The sequence below is a fragment of the Hyperoodon ampullatus genome (genome assembly GCF_949752795.1).
Source record: "Hyperoodon ampullatus genome assembly, chromosome: 5".
Classification (NCBI taxonomy): domain Eukaryota; kingdom Metazoa; phylum Chordata; class Mammalia; order Artiodactyla; family Ziphiidae; genus Hyperoodon; species Hyperoodon ampullatus.
Window position 1 is genome coordinate 61,957,359 of NC_136918.1, and position 21,538 is coordinate 61,978,896.

Sequence of the window (21,538 nt, forward strand, 5' to 3'; positions counted from 1 at the left end):
GCCTGACAAAGAAGAGTGAAGGAGAAAGGGATCACTCTAAGACTCAGAGAACAGTAGACTGAGACCATCCTGTATCTTAGACTTATCCTGGGTCCTGAGAGACATTTTCTCTGTCTACACTTGGCTCTGATTTCTTAGTGAAGAGGCATTGAAAATTGCCATCAAGATATTATTTATAGGGGCTTCTGTGGTGGCGCAGTGGTTAAGAGTCCGCCTGCCGATGCAGGAGATGCGGGTTCGTGTCCCAGTCCGGGAAGATCCCACATGCCACGGAGCGGCTGGGCCCGTGAGCCATGGCCGCTGAGCCTGTGCGTCCGGAGCCTATGCTCCGCAACGGGAGAGGCCACAGCAGTGAGAGGCCCACGTACCACACACACACAAAAAGATACTATTTGTATTTCTTGGGCATATATTAAGTCAAAAACTATAGGTTGAGTACATTCTTCCATGACTTATTTTGCTGTTATTATCAAGTCCAGAACAAAAATCACTTTCCAGGGTTGTTATAGATGGGTACCTAGCCTTGGCAGACCAAATATACAACTGAAGCTAAGATTATTGTGTAGAGCAGATTGAGGAATGCTCTTAAGCAGTGTCCTTTAGAGAATAATGTTTAAATGAGGTCAGTGTTGCCCAGATGTGCCCTAACTTATCCAAACACAGCCTTTGATGAGGCACCAGGAAGAGCCATGATTGCTTTAATTCAGCATCCAAACAGTGACATGAATGCTAAAGATTCAAATTTCTTATTATCTTTCATCTGGTAAATTAATTCCACAGTATTTTTTAAATTAAGCCTATAGGTATCTCACCATTCCTGTAATTTTATGACACCTAATATTAAAACACAGTTCAGAGGTCAATAAAGTTAGCAATGTCAATATTACTGCTGATCTTCTGATGAGCTGCCACATTTTCTGGCAGGTCAAAATGTGGATGCATTAGCCATATGGTCTTTTTTCTGGCTTGATATTATATCCATCAATGTAGCAGTAGTAGTTCTCATAAAGCCTAACCTTTGCAGGGCTCACCCTGTGTGTAAGTAGGTTAAGTGGCTGCCAATGTGGCAAGACTTTAGAGGCTGTAAACCCTTCCTATTCCCAATATTTTTAAACATCTATTCTATGCAAACATCTATTCTATACCTACCATTGTACTAAAACCTGTGCTAAATGCTAGAGTTAGAAAGACATAGTTTTTTCCTTCGAATCATTAGGGCTGGGAGAGTAGCAGACATGGTTGACTTGCTAAGGCGTGGAGAATTCTTGTAGTAGAGGTGCTATTTGTCATTAAGTAAATAGGTCTCTGGGCCATCTGTGTCAAAAATGCAAACGTGGGAGATGAAACTCACTGCTCTATTAACATCTGTATTAGTTAAGTAACAGCTAAATTACTATTTAAAAAAAGTAGGTCCTAAATACAATGACTTTAAAAGATCTGTCAGTTCCTAAGAAATGTCTTCATCTCTGCAATAAAAGCTGAATTGCTGACAAGTCCATGTTCTGGCTGAAGGCAAGGGAAAAGAGCAGATGTCTAAGACAGGCAATTTTCTTTTAAACCAGTGAGGTAGAAATTGCACTTATCACTTCCATTCACAGTCCCTTGATGATAACTAAGTCACATCCCAGCTGCAAAGGAGTCTGGAAAACATAGTCTCTAGCTAGATAGCCACATATCCAGTTTGAACCCTATTACTATGGAAAAATAGGAGTATGGATTTTGATAGACCAGTAGCAGTATCTACCATAGAATCATTCAGAACATTTTCTGCATAATTAATTCAATAAAGTAACTATTGTTTTAGTGAAAACTTGAAAGTATGGGACATACGACAGGAATATTTTTAATGGGGAGAGAGTGAATAAGGCCTCTGCAGGCTACTTGGGCCTGATTATGAGTTGGGTATGGAGATGAGTTTACAGTTGCCTAAAATAATCTTGGAGGAGAATATTGTAGCCAAAGATAAACTTGGATAAACTATGAGGGACTGGGGCACAGTGGAGATATTACACTGAGCTGGTGGTAAGACCAGGTCAAGATCTTCCCAGAACCGTCTGAGAGCATATCAGTAATTAACTGATAACACTCGGATATTGTTTTCATAAACCATATTGCACCTCTAGTTGCCTCTCTGATTGGAAAAGTCATGTAGATACAGACATTACCTTTGGGCATTCCTTCTATATAAAAATGTTTTAGCATTAACTTTAGAAAAAAACTATTTTAAATTAATGTATTACACTTGAGAGATTTCATACTCTTTCTTTCTGGTATCGTTATTTGGATTTTGTTAGAAAATTTTTAAAAATATAGTGAAAGTTGTACATTTATACTTATGCATTTGAAGTTTTCGAAATGCTTGATGCTGCTGGGATTCTGTGGTTATGTGATGATCTGGCGCCACCCAGCAGACCAAGTAAACATTGACATAATGGCCACTTAGGGCAGAGAGTGGAGCGAACAGGCAGAAGGCGCTCCTAGTGGTGGACTGAATGGGAAAGCTTCCAAATAGCCTGTCCTCCCCGTTCCTGTGTCAGTAGGCAGACAGGCCATTGAGGAGCTACTAGGAGAAAACTGATCTCTTGAGTTAGATTATTATTTTTCAAATGCTAAGTCCTACCCACAAAATTAAAACTTTTCCAGCTTGTGCAATTTCCATTCCTTGCCTTCTTTTCAGGAATAATATTAGGGCTTAGCTCTTGGTTGCCACTCCTCAAGGTCCTTCCCTCTCCCTTCTCCTTCCTTCCTAGAGATCACAGTAGAAAAACTGAGAAAGCTCACTAATCTGCAGTGAAATCTGAAGTGTAAAACATTTTCCTAGATATATCCATGGTGCTCACATTGAGGACTATCCTAAGAAACATCTTATTAATGGGCCTATAGTTTAGTTTTCCCTTAACATTTACATCTTTTCCATACACACTTTCAATCTCATGAGCTCCCTGGAAAGTGTCTCCATTGTATAAATTACTAAGAAAGATGTGTTAAACTTTTCCACTGTTGGGAAAAATGTAAGTTGGCTTTTGCCCAAATTGCTTTTAAGCGTTTATTGATATTCTTCTTTATAAATATATTCCTTTCCTAGACACTTCACACAGAAGTGGTGCTCATAAAAGCATATTATTAAGGGCTAATTATCTCTGAAGATGTCACTTAGGTTGCAAATCAACATAACATAAAGGGAGCTATGATAATCTCTTTTCCAGTTGGGAAGAATTTATTGGTTGCTTAAGTTGGAGAAAGTGCTTACTGTATCTTTCTCATCATAGGCTTTTTCTTTTTTAACATCTTTATTGGAATATAGTTGCTTTACAATGTTGTGTTAGTTTCTGCTTTATAACAAAGTGAATCAGCTATACGTAAACATATATCCCCATATCTCCTCCCTCTTGCATCTCCCTCCCACCCTCCCTATCCCACCCCTCTAGGTGGGCAAAGAGCACTGAGCTGATCTCCCTGTGCTACATCATAGGCTTTTTAATTGTTGGTGACGATGACTCACTGGAATGTCCTCTTCAATTACTAATTTCAGTTCAGGAGTTCCCATTCAGTTTAAAAGTCAAGTTCAGGAAAGAAAAACCTATATTAATTTTTTCTTCGCCTTCATCTCTCATTCAGTCTGCAATTCAGTGCAGTCAGTTTTCCAACTCACCTCTTCATGAAAATATCCTATTAGAGTTTGGGAGCAATCTTCTATTCCCCAAGTGCAATGAATGTGCTTCAGTCTTCATTCTCTTGCAGCATTTAGCTCCCTTGGACACTCTCCTCATCTCAAATTAATCTCTTTCCTTGTTTTTTTTGGTGACACAGTTTTTCTGGTCATCATCTCATTCTTTCCTTCTCAGTCTCCCTCTCAGGGTCCTTATCCTTTGTCTACCTTTTCTATGACAGAGTACAAGATTTCTGTATCATCTACCTTTTCTCATTGGGTTATTTCAACAATTCCAATGACTTCAGTCACTGCCATTGTCTCTAACTTGATCTTTTTCCTGTTCTCCAGACACATAACCGGTGCTCTATAAATGGCAGTTATTGTCCCTGTGCTGTATTAACAAAATAGTTGTTGTGATGAAGTATTCACAAGATACTTATTGAGTGAATGACTGAATGAATGAGTTCATGAGTGAGTGAATGAACAACAGCGGTCATGATTTAATCAAACCTTCAGCAGCTTTAGGTTTTGCGTGGATTATCTCTGTAAATTACCTTTTCTTGTATCTGATATTTGCTCATTCTCATCAGTTTAACAATGGCTCTTAATTATCTACTCCTGTACAAAGTTTGGAATGGCCTACGATAATACCCTGCCTATTTAAGAACAATATATTTCTGGTGTCTCACATGTCCTTAAATTTTGCTAAAAGGTTGCAAATATCAGATATCTAAAACTAAACTTTCTTTCATGTAATTCTTTAGACAAAAAGTAGAAGGATTTAGAGTAAATACCAACCAGCAGTGATTATAAACACTCATTAAATTTTTATATATTTGATTTGTACATATTACATAATAAATTCACTAGATATAGAAAATATTTCTTAGCTAATAAAACATACATATCACAATTTATGGCCTGTAATTTTAAAGTTCATAAAAATCCAGACAATATTTTTCTGAAGGAGGGGGGTTTTTATTTTCCACAGTAAAAGCATATTATTGACTATGTTATCCAGTCCTTCAGAGAATCGTATTCCTTTTTATGTTTGTTGTAGATTGACAATAGCATATCTGACATTTCAAGATAAAACACATTTGCATTTCACAGTGATAGTCAAATTATCCCTTTTTGCTGTGATAAAATTTTGAAAAGGAAAAAAAAACCCTAGTAAGTCACACTTACACATCTATACATTTCTGAAACATAAACAAAATGAAGAATTTGAGAGCCCACAAATCAGTTTTCCATTGTAGAGGTCCATTATCTGTTATCTTGCTTGGCTGAAAGGCTCTATGACTGAGCAAGAATTAGAACTCATTTTTTTATCTTGTAGCTCACCCATGAAACAAAGTGCAAGGGTGAAATGGGCCCACTCCCAACTATGTGGATTTTTCTGTTGTACGTCAGGATGCCACCAGCCCAAAAGTGCTTTGTTTCTTTTCTCCCCAAGCCCTCTGCTTGATTGTCCTCATCTGAAACTTTCAATTTGCCGAGCTTAAACTCATTCTCATTTTACATACAAACACAACCTTCTTTTTTGCCAGTGAGTTTTAGTATTTAGAAAACCGCATAAGATTTCTCCCCCAAAAGGCTGCTGATTCAGCAGGGCATTTTTCCTTTTGAAAGGCAAAACCATTTTGAGTGAAAGTTCTCCTAAAGATGATTTGTTTTTTCTTAGCCTTATAAGTTCTGTCATCGTCTGCATTTGTCTCAGCATAAAAGGCTCCCTCCTGCCTTTCCCTTTTACTTATTGTCTGCTGTACCAACAATAGTTTTTTTGGTAGCAGGGCAATTTCTTACCTTCTGACTTCTTGCTGGTCAACACAGCTCTCCACTTTGACATGTTATATTTGGGAATGAAATATTAATATATGAGACTAAGCAGTGTTTCAAGATAAAGTAAGGAAATAACACATATCTGATAATTTTCTCATGACATGGAAGAGGAAAAGTGTGTGTGTGTGTGTGTGTGCGCGCATGCGTGCGCGTGCACACTTATGTTGAAATGGGATAGGGAGTAATTTATTTATTTCCATGGGTCATCCATACAGTATCTATGAGGTGACTTGTGTATCTTCGCAAGCCTAGGGCAGTGCTCTTCCTCAGTCAAATGAAACTTAGCAATTCAACTGGTGGCTGAAGAAAAAACCTGAAAAATGCAAAGAAATTGAAATGAGGGAAGTCAAGTGAGATGTAGAAAAAGAGTTTGTGGAAGGGAGCCAGATTTCTACCACCAAGAATCTCTGTGCTTAACCAATATCTCAACAATTCTGCAGGCGAGTAGCTGAGTTCTTCATGTTTATAAATGAGATATTCAAGGATTTAATGATTAAGAAAGAGAAAAAAACAGGTAGGCAGTGTCATGCTTACCATATGAGACTAGGGCACATCGCCTTTCTCCCTGGTCTTTCCTCTCCAGTGACAACAACCAAATCTGACATCGTGGTGGTATTTTATTTAAGTCCTGCGAAAAGCAGAGACAAATCATGATCGTTTAAGTTCTCTGAGGTCATTTTGATATATCTCAGTCTTCCTTACCCTTTGCTCTTTGAAAGAAAAGGGCACAAAAAATTTGCTAATGTAATTTTCCAATTAAAGTGTTCATTGACAAAACCTTAAGACTTTAGTGTATCATGATAGTTGTGTTTATTTTGCAAGGACTTTGTCATTTGCACACTCTCAGTCATATATCATAAATATTTATAACATGCACAGGCATTCATGACCTGTTTCAACAACAAAAAACAAAACAAAATGAGCTGCTACTTCTTAAGATAGGTCACATCTAGGTATAAAGATGTAACAAAAATCTCTAGGTTTGTGAATCTCAATTTTACCTACCTTTTTTTTTTTTTTTTTTTTTTTGTGGTACGCGGGCCTCTCACTGTCGTGGCCTCTCCCGTTGCGGAGCACAGGCTCCGGATGCGCAGGCTCAGCAGCCATGGCTCACGGGCCCAGCCGCTCCGCGGCATATGGGATCCTCCCAGACCGGGGCACGAACCCGTATCCCCTGCATCAGCAGGCGGACTCTCAACCACTGCGCCACCAGGGAGGCCCCTTACCTACCTTTTGAAAGTTATGAGTCCATTTGGATACCACTTGGATATATAAGTAAGTAAATAAATAAATAAATAAACACACACACACACACACACACACACACAATATTTCTTTTCTATGCACATAAAATACATTTCAAATGTGACCGAATTAAGATTTTCATGGAACTTCCTAATGGCATATTTTTTCAAATTTTGGTTCGTGACCTATCTGCATCAGAATTATGTAGATCAGGGCTTCCTAAATTCTGTGTGATGAAGGTCCTTTTTTTCCTTAATCTGTGGAGGACTGACATTTTTGTTCTACACTCTGCGCAATGAGACAAGTTCACTAATCGTGGGGATTGGGTGTTGCAGCAATGTCGGATGGTTCAGAAAGTTTCTAGTCCCTTCCTCTCATTATCTGTGCTTCTTTCTTCCGGTACTGGTAACAAACAGTTTGCTAGTTCACACTGGTCCTTTGAGTCACACTGAATTAGCAGGCTTGGGAAAGTCCTAAGTAGTCAGGTCATCATGAGATGAGCCTTAGAGAGTGGCATTGTTAACAAGCCCTGGGTGATATGAATGCACTCTAAAATTTAAGTACTATTGCTTTCAGATATATCTAGATATTGTCATTGCTCTTAATCATAAACCCAGGGAACCTAATAGCAATTATAATAGTTTATAGAGCAAAAGGATTTGTAACAGAGAATTTGCTGCACAGCCAAGCACATGGTCTCTCTGCCTCAGCCACTTTAACTCTCTAACAGTCAGTGTCCAGGCATTGCATTTATCTTGTATCATCTGAAGACCCCTATTCTCTCTGTCCGTTAGACACATTTGGTCTTTTTTTTCTTCCTTGTCTTTCAAAGCATTGCATGGGATGATTCATCTGTCCTGTTTCTTCATTTCTTTTATTTATTTTTCCCTGCTAATTCTGGATATTAGCCTGGCTCTAAGTTCAACCTTATCTCTGTTGTATATTTTGACACATACTTTCTCCGTCAGTGATTTTATCCATTGCGGTGACTTCCCTGTATCCCCTCTATATGAACAATCTTAGTTTCTCCAATTTTTTTTTTGAGGAGATTTAACTTTATTTTTTTAATGTTTTAATTTTTATTATTTATTTCTTTATTTGGTTGCGCTGGGTCTTAGTTGCAGCAGGTGGGCTCCTTAGTTGCAGCTCACCGGCTCCTTAGTTGTGGCATGTGAACTCTTAGTTGTGGCATGCATGTGGGATCTAGTTCCCTGACCAGGGATCGAACCTGGGCCCCCTGCACTGGGAGTGCAGAGTCTTAACCACTGTACCACCAAGGAAGTCCCACTAGTTTCTCCAATTTTAATCCAGTGTTCTTTCCACTATTTCACTCTACCTATAAGATTATCATCCTTAAAACTCTTTTTTTCCTCTCATTTCTATCTCTGCCAATGCTAATAGCCTTCTGCCTCATGCCTTGAAAATGGCCACATGAGCTACTTTCCATACAATTCCCTTACATGTCATTCAGGTACACTTTAAAGTGAATGTTGTCCCCTGGGTTTGTGTACTGTAGTAGTCCCTGTTCTCTCAATCACTCAAGTTTACAATCATGCAGACAGACTTTGTTTCCAGGGTCATTTATTTATTCATTCAACAAGCTGACGTGGACCAGGGAAATGCATCTGTAGCAGTTGGCTCCACTGCATTTAGTGGAGTGTAGACAGCAAAGCTGGATCTGAGGTCAAGGAGGCCCAGAATCAGCACACTAGTTGAGATATATTCAGAGACTGCAGTTTTGCATGGACTAAATTGGGATCTATTAAGCAGAAATTTTGCCAGAAGAATAAGGAATTCTGTAATCATGCCGCGGCAACTATCTTCCTTTTCAGGTGACCCTCGACGAAGATATGAAGAAGGCAAAGCAACACAAAGAAATACCTTATTTTAATGGAGGTTTGGACTCAAGCCTTAAAGTAGAACTTTAATGAGAGTGAATCAAGCAATAAGGTTCCTTATATACCAAGTAAGCCAAACCCTCAAACCAAAGCAGGCCACATGGCTTTCTCTCTTAATTCCATACTTTTGCCTTCGCGCCTCCAAACTGGTAATTTATGATGTGTGTGGGCAAAATGGGCCAGAATCAAATAGACAGAGATATAAGGAAAAGGAAAAAAAAGTGTGCACTCTGATAATGGTGAAGCTGGTTTAAGTTGCCTCTTGGGTGAGCCTCAGGCTGGGCCAGTACATGTAGACTTCACAATTATGTGGGCAAGGCAGGGTGAGAAGGATGGCAGGGTCATGGTAAGGGGGCAGGTGCTGGTGCTTTCCTAGTCCAGCCTGTACTGAGCGGAGGAGAAGGGAGAAGGTGGGAGCAAGTAAAGCAAGGTGTTGACGTTTTAGCCATTTCAAAGCCTCTTAAAACATGACCCAAGTTGGTCTTCTATACGCTGGAGTTGGGAAAGGAGGTGCAGCTCTTTCTCCGTCCCAGAGCAAAGGGGGCCAGGAGAAAAATGAGTCATGGTGCCTGCTCTGAGGAAGCTCAGGGCCACATGTGAATGGAGGAAACCAACATGTAATTTTTCCTGTTTCTTTCTACAGTGTCTGGCATGGGTGTGGTATGAGCTCTAAAGATGCCACTCATAGGTTAATTGATGTTGTCATAAAAATAAGAAAGTAAAAACCTTACTCCTTTTGAATATTTATTACTGTAGAAGCACATATGTCATGCTCTCCAGACCAAATATTAACCTGGAATTGGATGCTTTTATTTTTTAGGTATGTCTTTGTCCACATTACTTCGAGCAAAGGTGTCCAGCACATAGCATCAGTGTGTATCATCACAAAACTCACCACTTACAGTGCTTGCTGCTGTTTCATGTGTGTGATCTTGTCTTTCCAATTCTTTGACTGAAAGACCAATGATAGAATACATCCCTTTGAAACCGAGAAACGGAATATTTCCTGCCATATCAATAAACAAAGGATATCACAGTCATCAATGATTGCAACCCTCCAACGTGAGGCAAGGAAACTCAGGGCTGAAAAGAATCCCTGCCGTCTAGCAGCCATCAGACTGCAGCCACTCCCTGCAGTGAACCCTGAGGAAACTCAGGATGTGTCAGGATACTGGCCCCAGAGAGCTGAGGTGCACATCAGAGAAATGATTTCAGTGAGCCCAGACTCTTGCATCTTCCTATACATAGAAAAGCGCTAAATTCCTTAATTTGAGATATCTGGTTTTCTTCAATTAACAATAATTGTTGACGTTCCCGGCTACCTATCCTTTGTTGAAAAACTCCTATATATCCCGGCTCCACCACTCACCTCGAGCAGTTTCTCAGAGTTATCTGAAACGTGCTCTCCAGGGCTGCAGTCTTCATTTTGCCCCCAAAAAACTTAACTCGCAGCTCTCACCTAGTGCATGTATTTTTTTTTAAGTCAACAAAATGTTAAAGGGTATTGTCTCAGTGATAATTAACATTGTATAGGAGTTTGGAGAAAAGTGGCTTAGAAACAGTTTCCTAGGTTTTTGTTTCTGATCATAACAATATCCTTGTATTTATTACAGAATACAGATTCTCAGGTCTCCTGGAGTTTCTGATTCACTAGATCTGATGTGGGGGCTAGGAAACTGGAGATCTTAACAAACACCCCAAGTGAGTCTTATGATCAAGAAACACACCTATAAGGTGTCTCTCACTCTAATATTCTATAATTCTATTGTAATCACCTGGACCATGAGGAATATATATATATATATATATATATATATATATATATATATGAGAATAGGTTCTTATTTATTTATTTATTTATTTATTTATTTATTTATTTATGGCTGTGTTGGGTCTTCGTTTCTGTGCGTGGGCTTTCTCTAGTTGTGGCGAGCAGGGGCCACTCTTCATCGCGGTGCGCGGGGCCTCTCACTGTCGCGGCTTCTCTTGTTGCAGAGCACAGGCTTCAGACGCGCAGGCTCAGTAGTTGTGGCTCACGGGCCTAGTTGCTCCGCGGCATGTGGGATCCTCCCAGACCAGGGCTCGAACCCGTGTCCCCTGCATTGGCATGCAGACTCTCAACCACTGTGCCACCAGGGAAGCCCATGAGGAATATATCTTTAATGGCTGTATCAGAGTTGACATTGCACTGAAAACAGAAAGGGTGCTCAGTGTTGATTTAATTGTTCATTGATGAACATTTTGACAGACTCCCAGCCTTCAATTCATATGCATAGTTTACAGCCAGTGGTCTTTTGGATAATGACTTGGAAGTGTGAATATGTTGTTAGAAACAAGGTTATTGTGATTTTCAAAACATTTCACAGCTTACAAAGTATTTTTATTATTTGCTGTCTTGAGAACTTCATCACAACCATCATGATGAAGTTGTTAAAGTGCTATTATTGATATTTTACAAATGTGAAACTCATGGATGTCAAGAACCTACCCCTTTTTTACTCAGCTACTACGTATGGAATTAAGATTCAAATTCAGATCTGAGGATTCTTTATGATCTTTCCATGGTGCCAGGCTGCTTTCTAACACTAGTAATCCTGCCTATACTTACTGTATACCCAGCTAAAGAAAATTCACAACCTTATTCCTGCATAAAAAGACCAGTACTACTGGTGAAATCAGCTAGGACCAAAATTGATAACTATTATGTACAAACTGTGAGAAAGAAAGCAGAATATTCAAGAACATTATCTTTTCCTAAGAAAGAATTTTAGTAATTCCTAACGAATCAAAGAAAATGCTTATCTAGAACAATCTGTAAATTCCCATATCTCATCATTTTCCCACTACAATCTTGGCCTTCATTCTTCTAAATGGCATAAGTAGCTGGTGTATTTTTGAGAGTTGGGGAATGAACCCTAGGGAGTAAGTGAGAAAATTTTAGTTCTTCCTTCAGAAGATGAATGAATGGAATTGGAGAGTTAATTGAGTCACAGGCCAGTTTTAATATGCCTCTATTTCCTCCCATGGCTCAAGACTGAGAACTAACTCAGGCCAAGTCCCCATCTTCTTTGTTCTTCCCTCAAGGTGGTGCTTTCACATGTGATCCTTGGACTATTGCAGGTACCTGTGAAATTCTTGAGATCCACCTCTTATGGCTAAATCAGAATTTCTAAGATTGGGTCCTTGATATTAATGCACACTTAAGTCCAAAATTCTGCCAGAGAGAGATTAACCTGATGGTGTATGCAGGTACAAAACTTTTTTTGAGAGCTTGTTCCTCAAGAATACGTAAAACTTTTGGCAACTTTCTGTGGCATGTATTAGAATGGATGAACATTAATGAAACCTTGCATATTTGGTGTACGTAGCATTTTGTCTCAGAGGAGTTGGAATATCAGATGTTTACCTGTCTTTTTGGATGGCAGAAAAAACATGAGTTTGAGAGGTGAAAAGACAGAGCAGCATTTTTTTTTACCAAGCCAGTTGTTATTTTCTATTTAATCTCATTAATCTGCATATTTTTTGGAAAATAAGCAACTATATTCTTTGAAGGACTATTCTAAATTGCATGTGACTTGTATTAGACACAATCAGAAAAGAGAATAATGCCTAAACCAATAATCTCCAAACAATTTCCAGTTGGAATAAAATAGTTTTTAGATCTTCAAATAGCAAATATTGCTTAGCCATAAGCTATATAAAGACTGGAGAAAAAGTTAAAAAGACACAGTTGAGAAATACTTCGAAATGTTAAGCTATAGTACAACTCCACCCAATGGATTTCTGTTGAATTTCACTTGTGCTGAGAAACACTATGTTTTTTAGATGCCATCTGAATTTATATTTGATCACAATTATGTGAAAATTAAATGATTAGTGATATGGATAGAGAAAGGGCTGGAAAAAATACATCCAGATATAAACAGATGTGATAAGTGTGGAAAATTTAGAGTGAATATGTTTTCTATTTTAAAAATAGTTTTTACATCTTCACCTATGTGTCTATATCTATGTATATTTATGTAAACTTAATAGTGAAAATGGTCAATAAAATTCACTAAAAGAAACATTTTACAAACTGCTAATGGGCAGTTTTTTGGGGCCCATAGTTTACATGATAAACAGGTTATACTGCTTAGCTCTTATGTCATGTTTTTAATTGGTTGTGACTTGTAATTCAATAGTTCAATAAAGACAGAAGTGAGGTAATTGCATTTTACTTCCACCTTCTCCATTAATTTGGTTTTCTCTTATAGGCAAATAATATCTCTACTTCAGTTTCCTCTTCAGTGAAATGAGGACAACCATATTAGCTATCTTTTTTTTAACTCATTGTCTTTGACAAATTTTAATATTATTTATTAAACTTTAGCATCAAGAATTAATTGAGGCAATGACTGGAAAGAATTGCAAGTATATGAAGAAAATATTCATTAATATTCTGTAAGGTAGTATCTTTATTTCTTGGAGCAGTTTAGAAATACTAGCAACCTGATACTTTTTGAAAACTAAACCCAAATAAATAATGCTAACCCCCCCCAAGATTGTGATAAAAATCAATAAGAATGAATAAAATGAGTGGCAATGGAGATTCATTTAGTTGAGCATAAGAAATAATTGGATATACTTCTTGAATCAGTTAAAACTTAAGCTGCTACAGTAATCTGCTAGACCAGTTCCTGACTATTGTTACAGTAAAATAAATTTTCTACCCCAAGGACAAATCCTTACTACAAAGTTAGATTTAATTTACTTGAGGAGGGAGGAAAATAGTACTCTATGTCCTTCTGTAAAGTTGATTTTCAAATATTTTATATCAAGTCAGTTATGGAACTTATTAAAATGAAGATTCTAGGAGAGAGATTCAGTAAATCCAAGGTGGAGCTCCAAAATCTATATTGGAAAAAATAAGAAGGATCTGTGGTGATCCTGATGGAAAAGGTCCTCAGAACTTAATAAAAGAAACACCAGGTCTACAACTTCCTGACTTCATAGTGAATTTTTGTCAATATCCAAATTTTTTTACCCATTGCCTTTGACAAATTTTAATATTATTTATTAAATCTGGCCATCTGATCCTGAAAATAAAAACTTAAGCTGCTAAAAATAAATTCAAATATAGTGGCTTAAATAGGAAAGAAGTTAGTTTTTCCTTTTATAGAAGAGTCTGTCTGGGGATGGGCATCCAGACTGGAAATTCACTCACATTCTGTTGGTAAGAATTTAGTCACACAGCCACACCTACCTTTTAGAGAGGCTGGGAAATGTAATCCTTAAGTAGTTTACTATATTAGCAGGTAAAAGGATTTTTTGTTTTGTTTTGTTTTAGGCTAACTAGCATTCTGCTAGTGATAGTTATATTTAGCTTGTGCTCTGAAAGCAGTTGGTGAAATCATTGCATCATCAGATAGAAACCATATCTTACACTTACTCCCGAGGGACTCTTATCTCATCCTATTGCTTTAAATTCCATCCATATGTTGATGATGCCCAAATTTATATTTTCAGCTTTGATCAGTGCTGGAAATATATCAGAGTGTTATAGTGAACAGTTTACTCATCCATCCACTTAAATGTCAAATCAGATAATGGCACCAACACCCATCCAAAATCTAGAAGCCAGATTAGATTTCTCCCCTTCACATGAAGACAATCCCTGACATTTCCATCTTGACTTTCTTCCATTGTAATAGAAACGCTGAGTTTTAGACAGATACCTGGTCTCCCAGATACAGACTATATTTCCAGCTTCCCTCACAGCCAGGTGTTGTCACATGACCAAGCCCTGTTTAATGGGATATAGACGGAAGGCATACATGCAATTTCCAGGTCATGCCTGTAAAAGAAGTGGTGGCAAATTGAACTCTCATACTTTCACATAAGTATTTATATAACTTTATTTGTAAGAGAGAAAAACTAGATACAATTAAATATCCATTAAAAGGTGAGTGTATAAACAAATTGTGGTATATCAATCCAGTGAAATAGTTCTCAGCAACAGAAGGGAACAAATTGCTGTTATACACATCAACATGGAAAAATTTCAAAAACATTATGCTGAGTGAAAGAAGATTTACACAAAAGAGAACAAACTTTATGTTTATGTTTATAATAAATTCTAGAACAGGAAAAATTATTCCACAGTGGAAGATAGCAGATCAGTGGTTGTTTGGGGGTATTAACTGCAAAGAGGCAAGCAGGAACTTTTTGGGGATGATATATATTTTCTCTATCTTGATTTTAGTGGTAGTTACATGTACACATTTGTTAAAACTCATTGGCTGTAAACTTAAAATGTGTGTAATCTATTGTATTACATTTTTTTTCTTTTGTGGTACGCAGGCCTCTCACTGTTGTGCCCTCTCCCCGTTGCGGAGCACAGGCTCCGGATGGGCAGGCTCAGCGGCCATGGCTCACGGGCCCAGCCGCTCCGCGGCATGTGGGATCTTCCTGGACCGGGGCACGAACCCATGTCCCCTGCATCGGCAGGCAGACTCTCAACCACTGCGCCACCAGGGAAGCCCTATTGTATTACATTTTAAGTATATATCTCAATAATTTGGGTGAAAGAAAAGATGACCTTATTTACAGTAGATACCAAATGGTAACAATTAAAAATCAATCATGTTGAAAAGAAGCACTTCGCAGAACAAGAAATACAAATGGCCATTAGAAAATGTTTAAACTCACTATGAAGTAAATGCAAATTTAAGATTTGCAAATTTTTATGATTGTCTCATATGAACTATTAAAAAAAACAAACAGAGGATTCTGGTTTCTGGTCTGGTGAGCTTCTACTGGCAAGAAGGTTGGAAGTCACCATTCAGTCCTAACAACAAGTAAAAAGCTGAATAAACTGAAAAATCAACAGTGCTTCTTAGATCCACAAGAGAAGTGAGGTCACAGGGCCAACCACTGCCTCCAAATTATAGAGACCCATAGGCAAATACAGAGAATCACAACTTTCTGGGCCAGAAACATCCTGGGGAACCAGTGCCAGGGCCAAGAAACCTGAACTGTAATTGAAGAATTGAAGGAGGTGCAGTGTAGACAACTCAGAAAGTTAAAAACTCCAGAAGGACCCAGTCATTGGAGGGACCACACACTTTTGTGTGTTTTGCCTCCTGAAATTCTACCAGGTTCTCACAGTGAATATTGGAGGAAAACCCTTTATGCTTTTGGCAAAGGGAGGGGAAAAATTTGTTTTTAAATATACCAGAGCTTTCTGTTCTTCTTCAGAAGATTCACCCTTAGGAAAAATTATTTAATCAGAGTCTAACCTGCTGGGGTTTTAGCAGAGCCTAACTGACCTGGGGGAAGGGAAACACCCAACTCCAGCTTGCTTCAGTCATTCTGTCCCAGCTGAAGGGGAGGTGGAACAACTGAGAAGCATATGGGAAGATCACAGTCCAGAGGCTCAGGCTCACTAAAGGACTGAGACCTAGTCATAAAATGAACATTTCCCCTCTTCCCACACCTTTCAGTACATTACTAAAGGCCTACTTACACCAGTTCCTTTTACCGAGTGCATCATGCCCTGCTATCAGGAAAAACATTACAAGACATACTAAAAGGCAAAAAGCATAGTTCAAGGAGACAAAGCAAGCAACAGAACCAGACCCAGATATGTCAGGGATGTTGGAATTATCAGTTCAGAGGATTTAAAGCATGACTGATATGCTGAGAACTTTAATGGATAAAGAAGACATCATGCAAGAACAGATGGGCAATGTAAGCAGAGAGGTGGGTATTCTAAGAAAGAATCAAGGAGAAATGCTAGGAATCAAAAACACTGGGACAGGGCTTCCCTGGTGGCGCAGTGGTTGGGAGTCCGCCTGCTGATGCAGGGGACACGGGTTCGCGCCCCAGTCTGGGAAGATCCCACATGCCATGGAGCAGCTGGGCCTGTGAGCCATGGCCACTGAGCCTGTGCATCTGGAGCCTGTGCTCCACAACGGTGAGAGGCCCTCATACAGCAAAACAAACAAACAAACAAACAAAACACTGGGACAGAAATGAAGAATGCCTTTGATAGACTTATTAGTGAACTGTACATGGCTGAAGAAGGAGTCTCTGAACAGGAGGATATCTCAATAGGAACCTCCAAAACTGAAAAATAGATTAAAGACTAAAAAACCCCAGAATATCTAAGTGTTATGGGACAGCTACAGAAGGTGTAACATACATGCACTGGGAATACCAAAAGGAGAAGAAAGAGAGAAATATTTGAAACAATAATGACTGAGAATTTGCCCAAATAAATGTCAGACACCAAACTACAGATCTAGGAAGGTCAGAGAGGATGAAGCAGAATAAATGCCAAAAACTTTACCTAGGCATATCATTCTCAAATTATAAAAAAATCAAAGATAAAGAAGCCAGAGGGCGAAACACCTTACCTAGAGAGGAGTAAAGACTGATTTCTGCTTAGAAACCATGTGAGCCAGGAGACAGTGGAATGAAATATTTAAAGTGTTGAGAAAAAATCCCACTGACCTAGAATTCTGTAATTTAAGAGTTAACATAGAATTATCCTTCAGGAGGGAAGGAGGAGTAAAGAATATTTCAGATAAACAAAAACTGAGGAATTTTTTTCTAGTAGACTTTCTTTTTTTTTTTTTTTTTTTTTTTTTTTTTTTTCCCAAAACTTAGGTTTGTTTATTGAGAAGAAAACCAAAGCTTTGGAGAGAAGACAGGGATAATGTCTTTGGATCCCCAGGGCCTAATGGTCTCAAAAGTTATTTACTGAGGTCATTTGATTCCTGTGAGCGTTAATCATACATAATTTTCCAATCATTCCAGTCTTTTTTTTTTTTTTTTTTTTTTAGTTCTCCACTCATATCTTCTTTTTTTTTTTTTTTTTTATTATTTTTTTTTTATTTTTTATTTTTTTTTTTATTTTTATTTTTTGCTTTATCACAAATTTAATCAGTTATATGTATACATATGTTCCCATATCCCCTCCCTTTTGCGTCTCCCTCCCACCCTCCCTATCCCACCCCTCCAGGCGGTCACAAAGCACCGAGCTGATCTCCCTGTGCTATGCGGCTGCTTCCCACTAGCTATCTACCTTACGTTTGGTAGTGTATATATGTCCATGCCGCTCTTTCACTTTGTCACAGCTTACCCTTCCCCCTCCCCATATCCTCAAGTCCATTCTCTAGTAGGTCTGTGTCTTTATTCCTGTCTTACCCCTATGTTCTTCATGACCTTTTTTTTTTCTTAAATTCCATATATATGTGTCAGCATACAGTATTTGTCTTTCTCTTTCTGACTTACTTCACTCTGTATGACAGACTCTAGGTCCATCCACCTCATTACAAATAGTTCAATTTCATTTCTTTTTATGGCTGAGTAATATTCCATTGTATGTATGTGCCACATCTTCTTTACCCATTCATCCAATGATGGACACTTAGGTTGTTTCCATCTCCGGGCTATTGTAAATAGGGCTGCTATGAACATTTTGGTACATGTCTCTTTTTGAATTATGGTTTTCTCAGGGTATATGCCCAGTAGTGGGATTGCAGGGTCATATGGTAGTTCTATTTGTAGTTTTTTAAGGAACCTCCATACCGTTCTCCATAGTGGCTGTACCAATTCACATTCCCACCAGCAGTGCAAGAGTGTTCCCTTTTTTCCACACCCTCTCCAGCATTTATTGTTTCTAGATTTTTTGATGATGGCCATTCTGACTGGTGTGAGATGATATCTCATTGTAGTTTTGATTTGCATTTCTCTAATTAGTAAAGATGTTGAGCATCCTTTCATGTGTTTGTTGGCAGTCTGTATATCTTCTGTGGAGAAATGTCTATTTAGGTCTTCTGCCCATTTTTGGATTGGGTTGTTTGTTTTTTTGTTATTGAGCTGCATGAGCTGCTTATAAATTTTGGAGATTAATCCTTTGTCAGTTGCTTCATTTGCAAATATTTTCTCCCATTCTGAGGGTTGTCTTTTGGTCTTGTTTATGGTTTCCTTTGCTGTGCAAAAGCTTTTAAGTTTCATTAGGTCCCATGTGTTTATTTTTGTCTTTATTTCCATTTCTCTAGGAGGTGGGTCAAAAAGGATCTTGCTGTGATTTATGTCATAGAGTGTTCTGCCTATGTTGTCCTCTAAGAGTTTGATAGTGTCTGGCCTTACATTTAGGTCTTTAATCCATTTTGAGCTTATTTTTGTGTATGGTGTTAGGGAGTGATCGAATCTCATACTTTTACATGTCCCTGTCCAGTTTTCCCAACACCACTTATTGAAGAGACTGTCCTTTCTCCACTGTACATTCCTGCCTCCTTTATCAAAGATAAGGTGACCATATGTCCGTGGGTTTATCTCTGGGCTTTCTATCCTGTTCCATTGATCTATCTTTCTGTTTCTGTGCCAGTACCATACTGTCTTGATTACTGCAGCTTTGTAGTATAGTCTGAAGTCAGGGAGCCTGATTCCTCCAGCTCCATTTTTCGTTCTCAAGATTGCTTTGGCTATTCGGGGTCTTTTGTGTTTCCATACAAATTGTGAAATTTTTTGTTCTAGTTCTGTGAAAAATGCCAGTGGTATTTTGATAGGGATTGCATTGAATCTGTAGATTGCTTTGGGTAGTAGAGTCATTTTCACAATGTTGATTCTTCCAATCCAAGAACATGGTACATCTCTCCATCTATTTGTATCATCTTTAATTTCTTTCATCAGTGTCTTATAATTTTCTGCATACAGGTCTTTTGTCTCCTTAGGTAGGTTTATTCCTAGATATTTTATTCTTTTTGTTGCAATGGTAAATGGGAGTGTTTCCTTGATTTCACTTTCAGATTTTTCATCATTAGTATATAGGAATGCCAGAGATTTCTGTGCATTAATTTTGTATCCTGCAACTTTACCAAATTCATTGATTAGCTCTAGTAGTTTTCTGGTAGCATCTTTAGGATTCTCTATGTATAGTATCATGTCATCTGCAAACAGTGACAGCTTTACTTCTTCTTTTCCAATTTGGATTCCTTTTATTTCCTTTTCTTCTCTGATTGCTGTGGCTAAAACTTCCAAAACTATGTTGAATAAGAGTGGTGAGAGTGGGCAACCTTGTCTTGTTCCTGATCTTAGTGGAAATGGTTTCAGTTTTTCACCATTGAGGACGATGCTGGCTGTGGGTTTGTCATATATGGCCTTTATTATGTTGAGGAAAGTTCCCTCTATGCCTACTTTCTGCAGGGTTTTTATCATGAATGGGTGTTGAATTTTGTCGAAAGCTTTCTCTGCATCTATTGAGATGATCATATGGTTTTTCTCCTTCAATTTGTTAATATGGTGTATCACGTTGATTGATTTGCGTATATTGAAGAATCCTTGCATTCCTGGGATAAACCCCACTTGATCATGGTGTATGATCCTTTTAATGTGCTGTTGGATTCTGTTTGCTAGTATTTTGTTGAGGATTTTTGCATCTATGTTCATCAGTGATATTGGCCTGTAGTTTTCTTTCTTTGTGACATCCTTGTCTGGTTTTGGTATCAAGGTGATGGTGGCCTCGTAGAATGAGTTTGGGAGTGTTCCTCCCTCTGCTATATTTTGGAAGAGTTTGAGAAGGATAGGCGTTAGCTCTTCTCTAAATGCTTGATAGAATTCGCCTGTGAAGCCATCTGGTCCTGGGCTTTTGTTTGTTGGAAGATTTTTTATCACAGTTTCAATTTCAGTGCTTGTGATTGGTCTGTTCATATGTTCTATTTCTTCCTGATTCAGTCTTGGCAGGTTGTGCATTTCTAAGAATTTGTCCATTTCTTCCAGGTTGTCCATTTTATTGGCATAGAGTTGCTTATAGTAATCTCTCACGATCTTTTGTATTTCTGCAGTGTCAGTTGTTACTTCTCCTTTTTCATTTCTAATTCTATTGATTTGAGTCTTCTCCCTTTTTTTCTTGATGAGTCTGGCTAATGGTTTATCAATTTTGTTTATCTTCTCAAAGAACCAGCTTTTAGTTTTATTGATCTTTGCTATTGTTTCCTTCATTTCTTTTTCATTTATTTCTGATCTGATTTTTATGATTTCTTTCCTTCTGCTAACTTTGGGATGTTTTTGTTCTTCTTTCTCTAATTGCTTTAGGTGCAAGGTTAGGTTGTTTAGTCGAGATATTTCCTGTTTCTTAAGGTGGGATTGTATTGCTATAAACTTCCCTCTTAGAACTGCTTTTGCTGCATCCCATAGGTTTTGGGTCGTCGTGTCTCCATTGTCATTTGTTTCTAGGTATTTTTTTATTTCCTCTTTGATTTCTTCAGTGATCACTTCGTTATTAAGTAATGTATTGTTTAGCCTCCATGTGTTTGTATTTTTTATAGCTCTTTTCCTGTAATTGATATCTAGTCTCATAGCATTGTGGTCGGAAAAGATACTTGATACAATTTCAATTTTCTTAAATTTACCAAGGCTTGATTTGTGACCCAAGATATGATCTATCCTGGAGAATGTTCCATGAGCACTTGAGAAAAATGTGTATTCTGTTGTTTTTGGATGGAATGTCCTATAAATATCAATTAAGTCCATCTTGTTTAATGTATCATTTAAAGCTTGTGTTTCCTTATTTATTTTCATTTTGGATGATCTGTCCATTGGTGAAAGTGGGGTGTTAAAGTCCCCTACTATGATTGTGTTACTGTCGATTTCTCCTTTTATGGCTGTTAGTGTTTGCCTTATGTATTGAGGTGCTCCTATGTTGGGTGCATAAATATTTACAATTGTTATATCTTCTTCTTGGATCGATCCCTTGATCATTATGTAGTGTCCTTCTTTGTCTCTTCTAGTAGTCTTTATTTTAAAGTCTATTTTGTCTGATATGAGAATTGCTACTCCAGCTTTCTTTTGGTTTCCATTTGCATGGAATATCTTTTTCCATCCCCTTACTTTCAGTCTGTATGTGTCTCTA